At 43.6% G+C, this 18,214-nt stretch overlaps 1 protein-coding gene across 22 annotated transcripts in view; it reads right to left on the reverse strand.

Moving 5' to 3' along the window:
• The window catches only part of NFASC (neurofascin), a 313,180-nt gene extending 295,167 nt beyond the window's left edge, over positions 1 to 18,013 (reverse strand). For 5 of the 22 annotated variants that reach the window (XM_053248157.1, XM_053248160.1, XM_053248158.1 and 2 more), the window contains exon 1: positions 17,764 to 18,011. The gene's annotated coding sequence lies outside the window, so the exon portion shown is untranslated. Of the gene's footprint in view, positions 1 to 17,763 lie in introns of all 22 variants that reach the window. The other 17 variants (XM_053248177.1, XM_053248159.1, XM_053248166.1 and 14 more) reach the window with 5 other exon arrangements.
• Between the last annotated feature and the right edge of the window lie 201 nt (positions 18,014 to 18,214).

Consider the following 18,214-nt stretch of genomic DNA (forward strand, 5'->3'; position numbering starts at 1 on the left):
ATCTATGTATTGTGTTGACATGTTTATATTTTATTTATAACTTGTAGAGCAACAGTCAACAATATTTTTCCTAAACATCAGTATGTTCAGCCTTTTGAGGTAAAGGGGTTGGACTGGATGACTTCATCCCTTCTGTCTTGCCATTTTTAACAGGAGGCATGTCTCCATAGAAATAGGGGGCTTTTCCAGCTTTGAGTGCACTCATGCAGCATCCCTAACACCCCCACCCCCATAAGCATATCCTATCTACATGGCACATACTAGGAGGGCTGGGTAAGACTCCTACCTGAAACCTTGGAGATGCTGCTGCCAGCCCTTGCAGACAATACTGAACTAGATGGGCCAATATCTGACTCGATATAAGGCAGCTTCCTATGCTCCTAATTATGGGCTACCAAGTCCAAACAGCAGGAATAAAAGGCAGCACACTTATGCTTTCTTTGCCCAGTTGGTAACTTGCACACTTTCAGTTGTTCAGTGAAATGTTCAACAGGAAGCATGAAAATTCCTGAGGCAAACACAGCTATAAGCATTATATTTCCCCCCCAAATGAGCTGTGTGTGTGTGTGTGTGTGTGTGTGTGTGTGTTAGTGACTCAAATGCCATTCCCCCTCCTAAAACTCAGGAATACACAATACATGTTTTATTTTAGTTTTTAAATAGGCTTCCTGAAACATCCTTTCAGTTGGGAAAGAATACAAGAGGAGCTAAGAAACAGGTTCTTCTCAGAGCAGAGGTATGAATCCCACCTTTGTCAAATGAGAATGAAAGCAAGCTGCAACCCTGCTTTACATGACAACCACAAGAAAGGTGCTTCTTGTTGTTATTCCTTCAGGAAAGGAATGACTAGCCTATGCATCAAAGGCTAGTCATGTCAAACCCTTTGTAATACCACATCACACAGAACACCTGTGGGATGCACTAGGTACCTTACCATAGAGATTTAACTGAGAGAACTTCAGAGACTTCACACATGTTCCAGTTACCTCATTTCTCTCTGTCTGCTATATGCATCTGTGTGCATGACACAAGGACCCAGGCACAAAAGCCAATGAGCTCACAACAAGCACTCTGTTAGCGGGGCCTGTTGCAACTCTGACAGCAAGGCAATTTAAGCAACCGCAATAAGAGTACAGTTCAGTATACAGACATATCTTTATCATAGCAGAGCCATGCTGCACCACTGAGAACATTAGCAGCTCTCCTGACTTTTCACAAAGAGAACAGTGTTAAGTACTAAACATTAGGAGCTGGCAGTACCATATCTAACTCAGAGGTACAGCCTGACTAAGTGCCATTCATCTCTGTTACCAGCAGCAGAATGAAGTAAGCACTCTTAACACACTACATTAATGTCAGCTGCACAATAAAACCAAATGGCTGCATAATCCATTTATGCATTGCAGACCGTATCTACAGATTCTTAAAGCCAACCTAGCATTGATGCAGATGTTGATTCTTTCACCCTAAAATGGCTTATTCAAAAGTGGGTCAATGAACGAGCAAAGATATCCATGGCAAGAGAGGTACTCAGTCCAATGGTTTAAGAATTTACACTGCTGCCATTGCTCTGGTGGACTGCTCCCTGATCATATTTGTATTTCTCCAGGATGGCATCAGTGCATCAAATGGTTCTGCAGCTAGTGAGCGGCAGACACAAACAATTTCAGCACCTTGGACAGTTAATGCAACTAGCTTTACCTCTTCTAAGAGCCCTAATATTCCAAAACAGAGAGTGGATTTGGGCACATGCTCTTCATATGGCAGCTATTTACCACATCTCCATGGGGATTTGTCAATCCCCACACATTCAGATTACACATCAAAAATTATAACAGCACACATCTGCTCATCAGTATACCACCACTGAGAGGAAATTTGTGATAAGATACATATGCACACATGTACTCACACAAACTATCCTAGCCCTCTCTATAAGACTAATTCCAGCATGGGGCTTGAGTGCAGCTTAGTGAAAGGCACTGGGCCCACTGAAGAAAGCTTAGAAAAGAAATTTCTTCCTGAGAAGCAAAGTTCTGAACCATCAATTCACTGTGTGCATTGAGAAACATATTAAATCTCTTAACATCCAAACTTATTTTATCTTCACTATGGCTCTTGTCCAAATACAAAATCTCTCAGGTGTGCAGATAGGGCCCCTTCATCCAGAGGAGAAAACAGAATATCAACCCTCTGTAAAACCGGAATCAGTATACTCATATGAGTGAATGTGTGCCAACATAGTCCTCTCATAGCACGTGGCTATGCTTTGTATCAATTCGCTATGCATTCATTGTTGCCTAGGGTGTTTTGGCAGATGGGTGGGATATAAATGATGAAATACATAAGACTGCCTGCAGGCTACATTTGAGCTCCATTCAATTGCAAAAAGAGACTGAAGGTGTCACAGACACAGGGGACTGGTCTAGTTGAGGCAACACATTTTATCCGAGAAAAAATGATACAATGAATATTAAGTGGTATGTCTCTACATCTCAGACTAGATGTCTGGACATACAGAAAGCATGGTATTTATATAGGAGATTTCTATTCCACCTTTCCATTCTCAGTGAGCGTGCTCAAGGTTGCTTATAGTACAAAACAGAACAATAATCACAGTCAAATAACAAGAAGAAGACTAACAACAAAATTGGCAGAGGAGAACAACAAAAAATCAAGCAAAATTCTGCTGAAACAGCCAGGTCTTCAAGTTATAGTGGAGCACAGGCAAACCTCTCTGGGTAAGGAATTTTATCTTTGGACCACAACAAAGAACACCCTCTCCAGTGTCCCAACCATCCTTACCTCTGAAGGAGGCAGGACGCACAGAAGGCCCTCCTCAGACCATCTTAAAAGGTGGGCAGACTCATATGGAGTAAGATAATTTTTTAGGTAACCTGGTGTCAAGCCATTTGGGGCTTTAAAAGAAATAGCTAGCACTTTGAATTGCATCCAGAACCTATCATCAATAACTGGTCCAACATGGCCAGAATTTGGCTAATGCTATATCACCCAAGTAAATGTTGATACTTGGAAGACAATTTCCCCACTCCTGTATGAACCTGTCTGATATTTAAGATCTGCTTTGGAGGCCCTCCTCTGGGTACCCCAGCATTCAGAGATTAGGCAGGTGCAAAGCAGGAGAGAAGCTGTTTTCAAAGATGGTGCCCCATCTGTGGAATGCCTTCCTCAAGCAGATTCACTCTGTCACATTTTAGGAAGCAAGTTAAGATCTTTTTCTTCTCTGTGACTTTTAATTTACTATCTTCGGTACTGTTGTTTTCACCTAATTGATTATTGCTCAGGTTTTTTATTTTATTTTAACAGTCCTGCTAACTCTGGTGGCTGTTTCATTTGTCTACCTTATTTATTTTGTTGTTTTGAATTGGATGGTTTATTTTAATTGGATATTTAAAGTAACAAGTACATACTCCCTGTTTCTTCGGAGACAAGGAAAAATTTCCTTATTATCAGTTTTCTATGTAAACCCCTTTGAGTGAAAAGCCAGAGTGGTGTAGTGGTTAGAGTGCTGGACTAGGACCGGGGAGACCCGAGTTCAAATCCCCATTCAGCCATGATACTAGCTGGGTGACTCTGGGCCAGTCACTTCTCTCTCAGCCTAACCTACTTCACAGGGTTGTTGTGAGGAGAAACTCAAGTATGTAGTACACCGCTCTGGGCTCCTTGGAAGAAGAGCGGGATATAAATGTAGAATAAATAAAATAAATATATAAATAATAGTAATAATACATATTTTAAATACATAAACTAGGCATCCCCAAACTGCGGCCCTCCAGATGTTGCTGAACTACAACTCCCAGCATCCCTAGACACAATTTTTTGTGGCTGAGTATGCTGGAAGTTGTAGTTCAGCAACATCTGGAGGGCCGCAGTTTGGGGATGCCTGACATAAACCATATATATTAAGGCATTTTGATGTATCTAGAAGATTAGCCTGAATTCCTGCTACCAACCAAACTCTAATCCTCAAGCACATCTAGGTTAATAGAACACCAAACAAAGTTTTTGAAGTCTCTTCACCCCCATTATTAGAACTGTCCTTTCCTTACTAAAGTCCCATCCACACAACTGTTCTAAATACATTTATACCTACATAAAACATAGAACAATCATTCACATCAACACAGAAATTTGTATATAAGTGGGCTAGAGTGACTTGATTCTTGTTGGGGGAGCTCTTTTGAAGTACGAAGTTACTTCCCTAAGAAGGTCTGATGTGAATGATTGTACATGCATTCATTTTAAAAGTAAACTTAGGTACAGGACCCCTCAAATGCATGATACAGATAGGTGGTCACTACTACATGCATGTTGGTCTTGTGGTAGCAAGCATTAATTGCCCCCTTTGCTAAGCAGGGTCTGCCCTGGTTTGAATTTGATTAGGAGACTTCCAGTATTCCCTCTAACAGAGGTTCCCAGATGTTGTTGACTACAACTCCCAGAGTCCCCAGCTGACAACAACTCCCAGAATCCCTGTTAGAGGGAAAACTGGAGACTTCATATATGTAAGATATTCCCCTTAGCGGATGGGGCTGCTCTGGGAAGAGCATCTGCATGCTTGCATGCAGAAGGTTCCAAGTTCCTTCCCTGGCATCTCCAAGATAGGGCTAAGAGAGACTCCTGCCTACAACCTTGGAGAAGCCCCAGTCTGTGTGGACAATGCTGAGTTAGATGGACCAATGGTTTGACTCAGTAGAAGGCAACTTCCTATGTGTTGAACATAATGAATGAATAACTGTGTCTGTAAACAGATCTGCATATGCGCTTGCTGTGCACAGACTGTACATGTCTATTGAACATAACATATGACTAAGGCCTCTCTCCAATTCTTTATGTTTTTCTTGTAACATATTATATGTGATTTATCCTTAATTCTCATTATATGACATGGGCACATACATTTACCATATCTATTCCCCAAAATCCTGTTAGGTCAATTTCTATAGTCACATTTTATAGTTACATATACTTAGTAATAATAAGGATATCCAGCATTCCAATGCCTGCATGAGAATAAGCAAACAGGTCTCAAGTATATTCCAACAGTTTCTTCACAAAATCATCCAAGCACTCATCTGCATTCCCCTTCCAACATACGTAGCACATTTCTTTTAACATCCAATAAACTGCACTGTAATCTCACTCAGCATGCTGAGTATATGATGGAATTACAAACTTGTAATTGCTCCCCAAGGTACTCTGGAAATTGTGGCTTTTAGGAGGACTCTCCAACAGAATTCTCAGTGCCTACTTAAAACTACAGTTCCCAGGGCTCCTTTGGGAAGCCACATTAATTATATGATGTTGGAACCAGCTGAAGTGTGCACTGATGAACTCGGAGACATGTGCAGCTTATAAAAATGCTTCCATCCAGGCAACAGGCCCAAACAACACACCAAAAAGGCCTTCAAAGCATCATTTGTAAACCTGGCACATGATGAAGTACAGCTTTGAAGCTCTCCCATACATACAAATCCACTACTACTATGCACTGACACACAGCACAGATTCCTGATAAGCCATTGCAAGGCAGGAACAGGATCCAAGTGCAGTTCAAGTAAGTACCAAAATAGCACTAACACACAAGCTAACTGGTGCCCTTACCTTAAACGCCAGTTAAAGGCACTATAGGAAGAAGAACAGATACAGAATGGCAGCAAGTCAGCAAATGCCTGCAGATATCTAGATAAGGGGAGCTGGAATAAAGATGGAGGAACCTCTCCAACTTGAACTAAGATCGCACTAGCAGCTGCTTCACAGAGGACCTTTTTCCTGCACAGGTGAATACAATGTAAAGGGAAAGGAAGCCAAACCATACCAAACCAAACCAGGTGAATGTCTATTGAGCCATGTGTGAACATCCACGAATGCCATAGCAAAACAGACACATGGATCTCCCAACATCACTCATGTACACTCTTGTAGAAAGTGTCATTCTCATAAACCCATCCATTTTATATTCCTCCCCAGTTATGGAAAAAGCATCTAAAATAGATGTTATATCTTTATTTAAAGAGTAAACCCACTCAAATTATTGAGTGTCTTCCTGCTTCATGGCTATGACAGGTTCTCCAAGATGTTTCAGTGGGGGTCTCAAAAGCCCTGCTTGCACAAATGCTTAAAAGACAAACATGATTAATAGTCATGTGTTATCTAGTGCTTAACCAGTTTTCAGGGAGGCATGGTTCTGAAAAGAACCTTTTGAGAAGGTTGCTCAGGGCCTCGCTGCAGTGTAGTGCTATAGGAGTAAATGTAGTGTCTTAGCAGCTTCTTGCCATCTTGCTCTGAGGGGAGGAGAGGAAAGAAGTGAGACTAAAGCCTATGTAAAGATGTAAATGAGTGGCTTGATATATTGCTCTTTATTCAGATTTTTTGTGAAACTGCTTTGGGAGGTTCGCCTGAAAAGCACTATATAAATGCAAAATAAATAAAAATGTAAATAAGATTTCCAACCTTTCTAACTCAATACTTGTAAGCAAGGAGGATAATTTTTAACTCAACTCAGTCTTTTTGCAATATGACAATTATCAGAATTGCTTAGCCAGCAATAGAGGCAGTTGCTGAATAGTTAACGCCTGTGGCTGACATTCTGGCTTACAAAGGCGAAGCATTTATGCAACACCAGCACTTCTGAAAAGTACCAGTCTAGTGCTGCACCAGTGTGTGTGTGTGCGTGCGTGCGTGTCTGTGTGCGCGCATATGAGTGAGTGTGAGAGAGAAAGAATTTAAACAACCTCCCCTTCCCCTGGAAGTCCTCTGTATCACCTAAAAATATGTACCTGAGGGCTGTGAGACCCTCAGGGACATATTCCAAGTGGCACAAAGGGCTTTCTTGGGAAAGAGAGGTCAAATTTGCCCCTACTGCTGAGCAAGCAGTGGAGCTGAGCTTGTTGAATTTTTCAGAAGCATCAGTGCTTCTCCCATTGCACCACTATTTCCTTAGTCAGAATGTCAGCTAGTGTGTGTACTGGGAAGAGTTGATTTCTGAGACTTCTATGTTTCTAACACTTTTTAATCCATCCCCTAACCCAAATGGGAAAAGTAGAGCAAGATACATGATGATTTAACTAGCCCTTCTTGTAAAAACCAATACCCACTTTAAAGTCGGAAGTGTTACTTTTACATTTTATCAAATACTATTTGAAGTACATTGCTTTAAAATCCAGAATTTTGTTTAGACAGAAAACTTCCTTCACTGAGTTTGGTAAGAGCCTATTAAAAGAATATGAGGTACTACTCAAGCAATATCAGGGATATTACTCTACACTCTCTGGGATGCAGTTGTCAATGTCCAGCTGAAATGACGATGGTGACAATTTGTGTAGACAACCTACCACACTCGGGATATTACAGCAGTGACATCAAGGTGACTAACATGCACACCAGCTTTAAATGCACTGTGTTCCGTCAAATATTTGCAGATACAACCTGTTCGGTGCATATGTACACATTTCTATTGTGCACTCTAGGACCAAGGCTTACTCCTATAAATCACCCTTAAAATAAACTCCTGTAAATCAGCCATTCTATAGTACCCCATTCATAAGGCTGTTAATCCCCTGCTTCTTATCGCATTAACTACGTATAGTGATCCCTATAAGAGGTCTGAGACTCTAAATCCTCTTTTTTAATTTAATCCATCATAACACTTGATGCTTTCAATGTTTGTAAAAGAAAAGGGCCTGATTAGCATAGCAATGGCAGCAAACAAGTCCTGCTTCCAAGAGGGTGCTTCCAATAGGGATCATGTAACCCTCCCAAATCACTGGAAGGGAGAACTGGAAACAGGTGATAGGCAAAGGTTTCCATATCTTTTAGTTTGCAAGAAAGAGCAAAATATATACCACCAGGCAATGTTTTTTAAACATTCAGCCTCATGCCTCCCTTTAAATAATATTCATTCTAAACTATTATCTAAGGGACACTGAGACAAATTGATGGGCTTTTATGAGATGTGATATGAGTGATTTTTCAAAAAAGAAAAGAGATCTGCATAAAAGATTTGAAAGGATGCTCTGCTGGGAAATATCATGATGCCTTTTCATGGTAGTAATTCAACATAAATACCCAACAAGATTTAGGGAGATGGGCAGGATAAAAAAGCATTAAAAGCTAAAAAAAAACAAGGCACAGTAAACCCTGAAATATTCTTTTTTTAAAAGCATAACTAGATCAATAAATCATGCTTTTAAAAATCACGATTAGTCCAGCTTCAACAACAAAAAAGTGATTGCAAAACAAAAGATAACAGGTGGATTTGACAGGCAGGCAGGCAGAGCAGAAGGAGACAATGCCAGGCAGAACACTAGGCAATGATCTCAGCACCGCAGCTGCTTAACTGCTGTCAAGTGAACAGATCCGCTGCAGGGGATCTGTTAAGCAAGAATGGATGGGGAAAGTCTCTAATTAAGCCCAGACCTTGCGGTTTGATCTGACCAGTCCATCCTTTTACGCATGCACAAAAACACAATACACACACACCACAGTGGTTGCAATGGGTATTTGATGTGAGAGAAGTGTCTAGAATCACAAAAACAGCAGTGGCCCCTGTGTGTCTAGATACACAGAAATTAAAATATATTGAGTTTCAACTGCATTGTATTGGGGTCTCTGCAGGAGCCAGTGTCTAAGGACAGAGTTCAATAAAGCAAATTAGATTTGGGCCTTGCTGATCAGGGCATAAAGAAAGCATTGTACTGTGAGGAAGGAGCATGAGATAGTTACAAGGATCACATTTGCGGCCAACATAGGCCTGGTCTACACATACAGCAGAGTGAAAAAGAATGGACTGCACCACTTCAGACTGTAGGTGGAGTCTGAATCCTCCCTGAAAACAGAAAACTAGCCTAGCAGGCAAGATGCTGGGCTGGGGTATTTCTTTGAGCTATGCTAGTTTTCTGTTTACACACAGGTGTTTTTTGTCCACCTCCAGCCTCAGAGTGGCTATAGGCCACCTCCAGCCTCAGAGGCAAGATGCCTCTAAATACCAGTTGCAAGGGAGCAACAGCAGGAGAGAGGGCATCTGGTCCAAACAGGATGCTGGACTGGATGGGCCTTGGGCTTGATTCAGAAGGGCTGTCCTTAGGTTCTTAGGCTCTTACCATCAGTCTGGAGTGGTACAGTCCATTCTAAGAGCTCAGCATTCTGCCACCTCATTATCACCTCATTCTGCTGTATGTGCAGACCAGCCTGAGTCAGCGGGAAATGGGAATGTATAGCCCAGATGTATAGCCCAGAGACCAGGCCAGCTGATCTTCACGGCTGCATGGTTCCAGCACACAGTATCACGTGGCCAGGTAGAATCTCTGCACAGAGTTGCTCTCATGGTTTTTTACAAGAATCATGAAGGGTGGGTGGATGGATGAAAAGTGGAAGGAAGAGACTAACTTGGAAACAGTTGCTTGGCTACTCCACAACAGAAAAAGGACTCCGTCCTTATGGAAGAAGAGAGAGAAACACAGAGAGAGAGAGAGAGGTTTGAAACCCATATGGCCTGGATATAATAGGATCCCTCTCTCCTTCCCTTAGCAGAGTTCCTCAAATATGGTAGTCACGTCACTGCTGATGTCCATGAACCCCCTGCTAGCAACTGTCTGCCCAACCATGATGCAAGATATATCTGCCAAAGATTTATTTATTTACTGTATGGCATTACTGTACACATTTGGATAATTATGACTACCCATGCTAGCCAAAATTGGTGGAACTGTGTTCCACAACGTTCCAAGAATCACAGAATTTTAGAGCTGGAAGGGCCCTTGAAGGTCTCCTAGACCTCAGGCAACTGCTATAGCATCCCTGATAGATAGCTGTCCAGCCACTGCCTGAAGGAGAGCCCACTACTGAGTGAGGCAAACTGTTCCACTATTGAACAGCTCTTACTGTTGGGAAATTCTTAAATTCTAGCCTGAAGCTGCTTCCTTGTAATGACAACCCACTGTCTCTAGCCCTGCCCTCAGGAACAATAGACAACAGGTCTGTTCTTTCTTATGATGTGGCAGACCTTCAGATACTTGAATATGGCCGTCATATCTCCCCTTTTTTGCCACCTATGATGTTAAACTCTGTTTTTCAGTGCTTTATACCCCATGGGCCAGAATTAGAAAAATATTTCAGTTTGGTATGTGACATGCAACAAGGAAATCTTGTTTCCAGCTCTTTCTCTTCCCAGCAGGGGTCTCTTCCCATGAACAATTACATGGCATGTCAGGGCCTGACTGGGGTCACTGAGAGGGCAGTGGAATGTATGTGGGGAGGGCGCCAGGTTTTGAGCAAAATGGGTATTTAAGGGTGGGAGTATTAACTGCTGTCGAGTGCAGCAGGGCGCTCCGCTGGTGGGGCGCACTGGGAATATGCCCTGTTGCCCTGTGGGCCAGTCTGAGTCTGTGGCATGTAGAAATGTCAATATGAGCAGTGTTTCCTTATCTCAAGCCAGGAAAGTCTGTCCCTGCTGAATTTCTGCCTACCATACAGCACAGGAGCCTTGACATAAGCCAAGTCATGGAGAAAGAGACACTTGGGATTTCCCTGGTACTGTCAGAGATTTTCTCTATAGCAGGCCTGTACAACATAAGGCCCAGGGTCTGGTTCTGGCCCACAGGTACTTTTTTGCTGGTCCTCAGGTAGGGAAATCCTGCAGCAACAGGATAGAAGGGCTCTGGGCCTGCCCTGCTGGGCGCTTTCCTTATTACACATTACAACAGGGGTAAAATACTTCAGCTTGGCAGGATCAGAGCGAAAACGATCCCCAGAATCTCAAACTCCTACAACCGGAAAATACAGCTACTTTTTTGTGATGCACATACAACGTTGTAGCACTATAATGCAAAGATAAAATCAGAAAGAAGGCATCGGAAATGTGAATGCCACCTTGCTGTCAGCGCAGGGACTGCGGTGTCAGAACACAGGAAGTACGGAAGCACACTTAGCAGATCCATAGTGACCTTGTTGTAGGGTTTAATCTGGAAAGCACCCTGATGAGCAGCAGTGGCTCAATGCAGTTGGCTACCTGACATGTTCCCTGCTGCTCAGCTGGAGCCCACTGACCCCATCCCTCTTTCCCCCCACCTTCCCCCCGATTTCAACCCTCTGCCCCATCACTTTCATTCATATTTTTAAGAATTAATTTTAACACAATAGTTAATGGGCTGAAATTTTTTCTTGGCCCCTACACACCAAATCATGCTTAGTTTCAGCCCATCAGGGCATTTGAGTTGTACAGCCCTGCTCTATGCAGGTAAGACTAGAAAACCTCCCAATGCCCAGTTTGGTGTCACTGTAATCTCCTCCTGGGGTGTGTGTGGGGGTGTGGGGTTGTGGAGCTGGGCTTGTGGTAGCAAGCATGAATTGTCCCCTTTGCTAACCTGGTTACATATGAATGGGAGACTACATGTGTAAGTACTGTAAGATATTCCCCTTAGGAGATGGGGCCGGAAAAAGTTCCAAGTTCCCTCTCTGACATCTCCACCTGAGAGAGATTCCTGCCTGCAACCTTGGAGAAGCTTCTGCCTGTCTGTGTAGACAATACTGAGCTAGATGGACCAATGGTTTGACTCGGTATATGGCAGTTTCCTATGTAGAATACACAAAGCAGAATTGCATTATAATGCCTGCAGAGTAAAGAGCTCCATGAGACTCCAGTTCAGTAAGCAAGCCGAGTCTCACGTCACAGCAAAGACAACACAACCCGGATATGTTAGCCCATCTGTTGGTATAGGTGGGAGCAGAATTCCTCACCTCTTGTAGTCACTAAGATTCCTGGAGTAGAACAGTCTCAAGGGGTGATCTGAAAACACATGATACAGCAACCCTCCTGGAGCTGGGTCTAGGCAGTGCTTCAGCAGGAGACTGCCTGGGATGTCACCTCCTCATGATGGAAGAAAGGCAAGTTAGAAGTATGATAAATAAATAAATACAGCCCAAGAGAGATCAAAATTTGTCTACTGTATCCTGCCGACGGAAAGGCCAAAGTTAATGCTGCCCAATATCCTCTCTGTGTGACAGTCCCACCCTGACGACAGTCCTCCACAAATTATTACCAGTTAAACAGTTTGCCTAAGCAGAAGAAGAGATAGTAGAATGAGGTGATTGTGTTACAGAACCAACACAACTAGCTGTGCATATTGTTGTGGAGAGTCTTACATTGTCCAGGTCTTACAGAATTTAGGAAGATTAAAGCCCTATCCAAATTTTATATTCAATACTTGTACAATATGTGAATGTTATACACAGGTGCAGATCTGTACACAGGTACATTTATCCAGCACTGTACCATGCATCTGGGGGATCCATACTTTTAAAATGAACACAAGAACAGTCATTCACACAAAAACACATACCTGTGAACACATACCTGAATACAGGCACAACATCATGTCTGAATGGGTTTAAGACACAACTAAGATGCACTCTCTATCCCTCTTCAGAACAAGTGCAGAAACACAGCCTTCCAGTAGAAGGTTGGTTACAGAATCAGGAAGATAACTCAGTGCCTAGAAGCTCTGGGCTCAATATTACAAGATCATTGGATGCCCAAGGTAATTTGGATACTTCTAAGGCTCTGCTATTGATCTATGGAATTCTCTACCACAGGATATGGTGATGGCCACCAGCTGGATGGCTTTAAAAGGGGGTTAGACCAATTCATGGAGGACAAGTCTACAGATACGCCGCCTCCAAGTGCAGAAGCAGTATGCCTCTGAATGTCAGTTGCAAGGGAGCAATGGCAGGAGAGAAGGCATGCCTTCATCCCTTGACTGTGGACTTCCCAGAGGCATCTGGTAGACCACTGTGGGCAACAGGATGCTGGACTAGATAGGCCTTGGGACTGATCCACAAAGGCTTTTCTTATGTTGCTGTACTATAAAAATGCAAATAACACTTCCCTATTTTGTATTTAAACAGCCACATAATGGCACAGCGGGGAAATGACTTGACTACCAAGCCAGAGGTTGCTGGTTCGAATCCCTGCTGGTATGTCCCCTGCTAACTTGGCAAAGAGGCACCTTTTAACGTGGTGATTCTCTTTATTTAGTAGGGGGAGAGTAACTGGCCCTATCCACCCCCAGCACAGTACTTCCAGTGACTGTTGCTGGTGTCTATCTTATGTTTCTTTTTAGATTGTGAGCCCTTCGGGGACAGGGATCCATCTTATTTATTTATTATTTCTCTGTGTAAACCGTCCTGAGCCATTTTTGGAAGGGTGGTATAGAAATAGAATTAATAATAATAATGATGATGATGATGATGATGTTTCCCAGAAACACCTATACTAGGCAGCTGTGATATAGGAAGATGTTAAAAGGCATCATCTCATTGTGCACAGGAGATGGCAATGGTAAACCCCTCATGTATTCTACCAAAGACAACCACAGGGCTCTGTGGTTGCCAGGAGAAGGCACACTTTACCTTTACTTTGTATTTAAAAACTATGAGATATTCCATTACAGTAGCACACTTATTGGAAACACTTACCCAAATCCACTGCATGATCTCCCTAGATCTATAATATTTACTACTATCTGAATTTCTGCTTACCCAAATGTTTTTGTTCCTCAGGACACACAATTTTTTTTTTAAAGGCTGCCCCATAATAGCACACTATATACTGCAATTACTTTAGATAAATATAGGATGACAAGAGTCCCACATTCCAAGATCTAGAGCAAGAGAAAGCCTTAAGATAAAGAAAATGGATTTCTTGCTATAGCATCCCCTGCTATCACATTCTATCAGTGCTAAAGTGGAGAGCTTTAGCTCTGAGGAGAGCTGGGTTTGTGGTAGCAAGCATGACTTGTCTCCTTTGCTAAGCAGAATCCAACTTGGTTTGCATCTGAATGGGAGACTACATGTGTGAGCACTGTAAGATATTCCCCTCAGGATGGGGCTGCTCTGGGAAGAGCACCTGTATGCTTGCTTGCAGAAGGTTCCAAGTTCCCTCCCTGACATCTCCATGAGAGGGCTGAGGGAGACGCCTGCCTGCAACCTTGGAGAACCCGCTGCCAGTCTGTGTAGACAATACTGAGCTAGATGGACCAATGGTCTGACTCTGTATAAGGCAGCTTCCTGAGTTCCTAAAGTGTACCAAACACAACAGCTGGATCAGTTTTAAACTCTGGAGGTGATCATTGTTAGACCCTACAAGCAGAACCTATTTCCCTGTAAAACCAATGATGTTTGTCCCCATAAAACCAGTGTTGCAACTCATTCTCATAACATTTTATAGGAGCATGAAGAAATGGCAGCAAGTATTTAGAAAGGATTAGCATGAAGTTATATTTGAGTAGTACTAAGAGATTTGGGGAAAACAAAGAAGTCATGCTGACAATCAGTTTAGCTGTCTGCCTATTCAATAGGCCTTTAAAGGAACATGGTTAACAATAAAGGCACCATCTTCTCAATCAAGGCCCCAGAACTTTTGTTTTTGTCTTTGGCATAGGTCAGGAGCACCCAGGAAACACAGAAGCTTTTGCTATAGCCTTTATATGGCCAAAAAGAAGCACCAAAAAGTAAGCAAACTTCCACTTCTTTTATGCATCATTTTTATCTCAGGAAAGAGAGCCAGAAATCTCACCTGCCTTAGAAACAAAGGACACAATCTAGTCAAAATTAAGCACAACTTTAGCCCACACAGACCACAGAGATTGCTCTCTGTTAACTTCAGTGTTCAAGATAAACTAAGGGGGGCTTTATAAGTTCAGACACCAAGTAGTTTGAGAGGGGGATTCTTAGTGGCTGGCCCATAGCTGTGCAACTACTTTCTTATAGAGGTCCAAGCCTGAACTGGAAAAATATCTCCAAAAGCAGCTCCCAACTTTTCTGTTTGTGTTAAGCAGGAGAGAGAAAAATATTAACTTCTGCATAATATCGATTTCAATTGAACATTCCATTTTGTACGGGGGGGGGGAGTATAAAAGTTGAAATAGATTTCAGTGAGAGTTAAACATGCATTTAATTGTCTCCTATCAAAATCAATGGGAAGTCTAATATGCTGAACATTAGCCTGATTGTGCTACATATCTATAATGAATAGCTGTAGTTAATTATTGATCAGTGTTTGATAGGCCCAGCTAGTGGGATACAACGTGCTTATATGAAGTTGATAGTTGCCCATTCAGAGCCACAGGATGTCTACACTAGGGTTGCCAGGTATCACCAAAAAAGGGAAACCGAGGATAATCTTCACCAAAAATTTCTTCACTTTGCATAAAATTAGTATATATTTATTGGTATTATATATGCATGTTTTTGATTTAAAAAAACTGATAATATGAGAATAAATACAGCTCACCACCGTGAAGCTGATGACCCAGTGAGCTGTATGTCTGCTCAGTCTGCTGTCCAGCTACAGAGTTCTCAAGGCCCCTGCTTCTTAATTGTAAATTCATTTCCTAGTTAGGATTACCACACACACAGCATTCTGTCCTCCTCCCCAGCCTGTTCTCCCCAGCCAGGCCAGTAACTTCACCTCTTGGCTCAAGGCAGGGCAGCCAGCTAGCTACTGAGCTGGCCTCTTTGCATGCTGGCACAGCGGTGTGTGCCCAGTCTCCCATTCGCTTGTTGTTCTCTATGACTACATGCATTTACAGACCACTTTTCAAGAGAAGGTTTCACAGTGGTTTTCAAAGAAAAATAAATAAGACACCCCCCTGTCCCCAAAGGGCTCACAATCTATAAAGAAACGCAAGGTAAGACCAGCATCAGCCACTGATAGAATGCTGTGTTCGGGTTGGATGAGGCCAGTTGCTCTCCCCATGATAAATAGAAGATATTCACCACTTTAAAAGCTGTCTTTTTACTCTATTAGCAGCGGTAGCTGCTAACTGAGTAAAGTTAGTTAGCCAACTGTTGACTTCTCACTGCCACCACCACCACATGAAGGAAGCAAACTATACCTACTGGGCCCAGCTATCCATGTTCCTGCCACTGAAGCAGAACCTCCCCTCTGGCTTTCCCATTGGATGGATGGTCAGTAGGAAGTGGAATGAGACAGAGAAAGAGAAGCTGCTCATGAGAGCAAAGTGTTCGGAGCAAACAAAATGTTCCAGCTGATCCCTAGAACTTCAGACAACACAACACATGCAAAAAAAGTTGTTTGGTCCCCAAAATAGTCTCCATTCCTCCTAATGAAAAAAAAATCATTTTGGTCCCCCAAATAGTCACATGTCCTCTATAAAAGTCCCTACTTGGCAACACTAGTCTAAACCAAGCCAGTATAGAATGCTGAATTTCTGCAACTAGATCTTGTACATTTCCTGGTGGCCATAATGGAACTGAAGAACTAAACATGCTGGAAGAAGGAAAGTACAGATGATTCAGCACATTCACCCTCTTGATCAATACCAGCTAGCTTGACTGAAATTGCAAAAATCAAGAGGGTCACAAATCTTGGATCTAACAGCTCGTGAGCAACATGGCGTTCAACACGATTATTGCTAAGTGCATCACCCCCCTCTCAAAGAAAAACACCCTATGAAAGCACTGTTTTGGTTGTCACACAAAAGTGATCTTTTAAATCCCAGCATCCAGTTACTATCAGGGATTAGTACCAGATGCTTCAGAAAGATGTTGTGCCCTCCCATCCCAAAACCAATTAAGAGAGGCACAGAAATAGGTTTTCATAAATCCCCTGAGGTCTCTTTATGTCCAGAATCACAGAAGCTGAGGTCCCTTATTTTCAGGCAAGTAACACAGAAGCATATAGCTGCTCAGCATCCCATACCTGACTCTGAAAATATAAGCAAAATAAGAAAGAAACTGATTTCAAACTGATTTCATTTGCCTTGTTACTTAATTTCCTATGCCATTCAGTGATGATGGTGGGGAAGGGACTAGTTCCGAGAATCTAGACCACTTAGGTCCTGTTAATTACCCTGCAGATTTTTGGCAATTTTTACTTTTTACACCACTAAATTAATGGACACAAAAGAAAAGAAAAAGGAAAGAGGGCCATTCACCGCATATGCAGCTTTGTCCTAGGTGGGTAGAATCAATATTTGCACCTGAAGGGTCCCCCACCTGGAACAGCCACAGCATCAAGGCCCACAGAGCATCAGACAGCAATTTTAATACATACATAATAAGAAGCTGGATTACACACAAAGACCTTCTTCACATGGGAGAGCGATGGTAAGCATCACCCAAAGAAAGAAAGAAAGAAAGAAAGAAAGAAAGAAAGAAAGAAAGAATCTTCCAACCTCCCCCTGGGAGTGGAAAGCAGGCCAAATTCGAAGAGGAGAAAACCGAGCCATTCTCTCCTTTGCGCTCCTTCCTAATACGGCTGAAGCACAGAGCAACTCTTGATGCCCTGCTGGCAGCAAGGAGGCTCATCCTTCCTCCGTGGCAGAAGTCGCCTAGAAAGTGCAGAGCTGCATGGATGATAGGCAAGGCAGGGCTGCAGCGAGACCCGCGGCGGAGGCCAGGAAGAGCCTTTGGGATGCTGCTGCCACGGGGCGAGGGAGGCAGGACAGGAGATCGGGACGTTGGCAGGGCGAGGGAAGAAAACGGGGTGCAAAATGACCTCTGAGGCTCGGTCTCTGCCACGGCCATCCTTCCCCCTTCTCTCTTCCTCCTCCTTGGTTAGCTGCTGCGTCGACCGGCGCCACATCCCGATTCCCGATGACCTAACCACGGATGCGAAGGAGACATCCATCTGTCTCCCTGCCTGGAGCAGCTGCTTGGCTCTCTCCCATAGATGCAAACACCTCCATACAGCAGCAGCAGCATCAGCAGCAGCATCCTTACCTGGCCAGCAGCAGCAGCCGCTCCGGCTGAGCCCCCTGCCCCTTTCCCCCCCGGCAAGGCCAGGCTCACAGCAGCCGCATCCCGTCCGGCTTCCCCGAAGACTCTACTTCTGATCCGCACCAGCCGCCGCCAGGCTACGAGAGCTCTCTTCCCCCGCCACCTCCGCCACCTCCCCACACAGCTCCCATCCTTCTGCAGCGCGCCGCCTTCTCTCCCAGACTCCCGCATTAGGGCAGAGACCATCCCGCGCGTCGCCGAGTGGCCGCGTGCGCGCCCCCGAGGAGCGATGGCGGGAGCGCGCGACGCCCGGCATCGGCCTAGAGCGCGCCTCTCCTTGCTCTGCGCTGCTGCTCACAAGGCCAGCTGCGCGCCACGTGAAGGCGCTTGTTGGTCGCTCGCCTTCTTCCTCCCTTGTCGAGAAATTCAAGGGGCGGCTGCGTGGCGGTCGATA

Source organism: Hemicordylus capensis, chromosome 4 (genome assembly GCF_027244095.1).
Source record: "Hemicordylus capensis ecotype Gifberg chromosome 4, rHemCap1.1.pri, whole genome shotgun sequence".
Taxonomy (NCBI): domain Eukaryota; kingdom Metazoa; phylum Chordata; class Lepidosauria; order Squamata; family Cordylidae; genus Hemicordylus; species Hemicordylus capensis.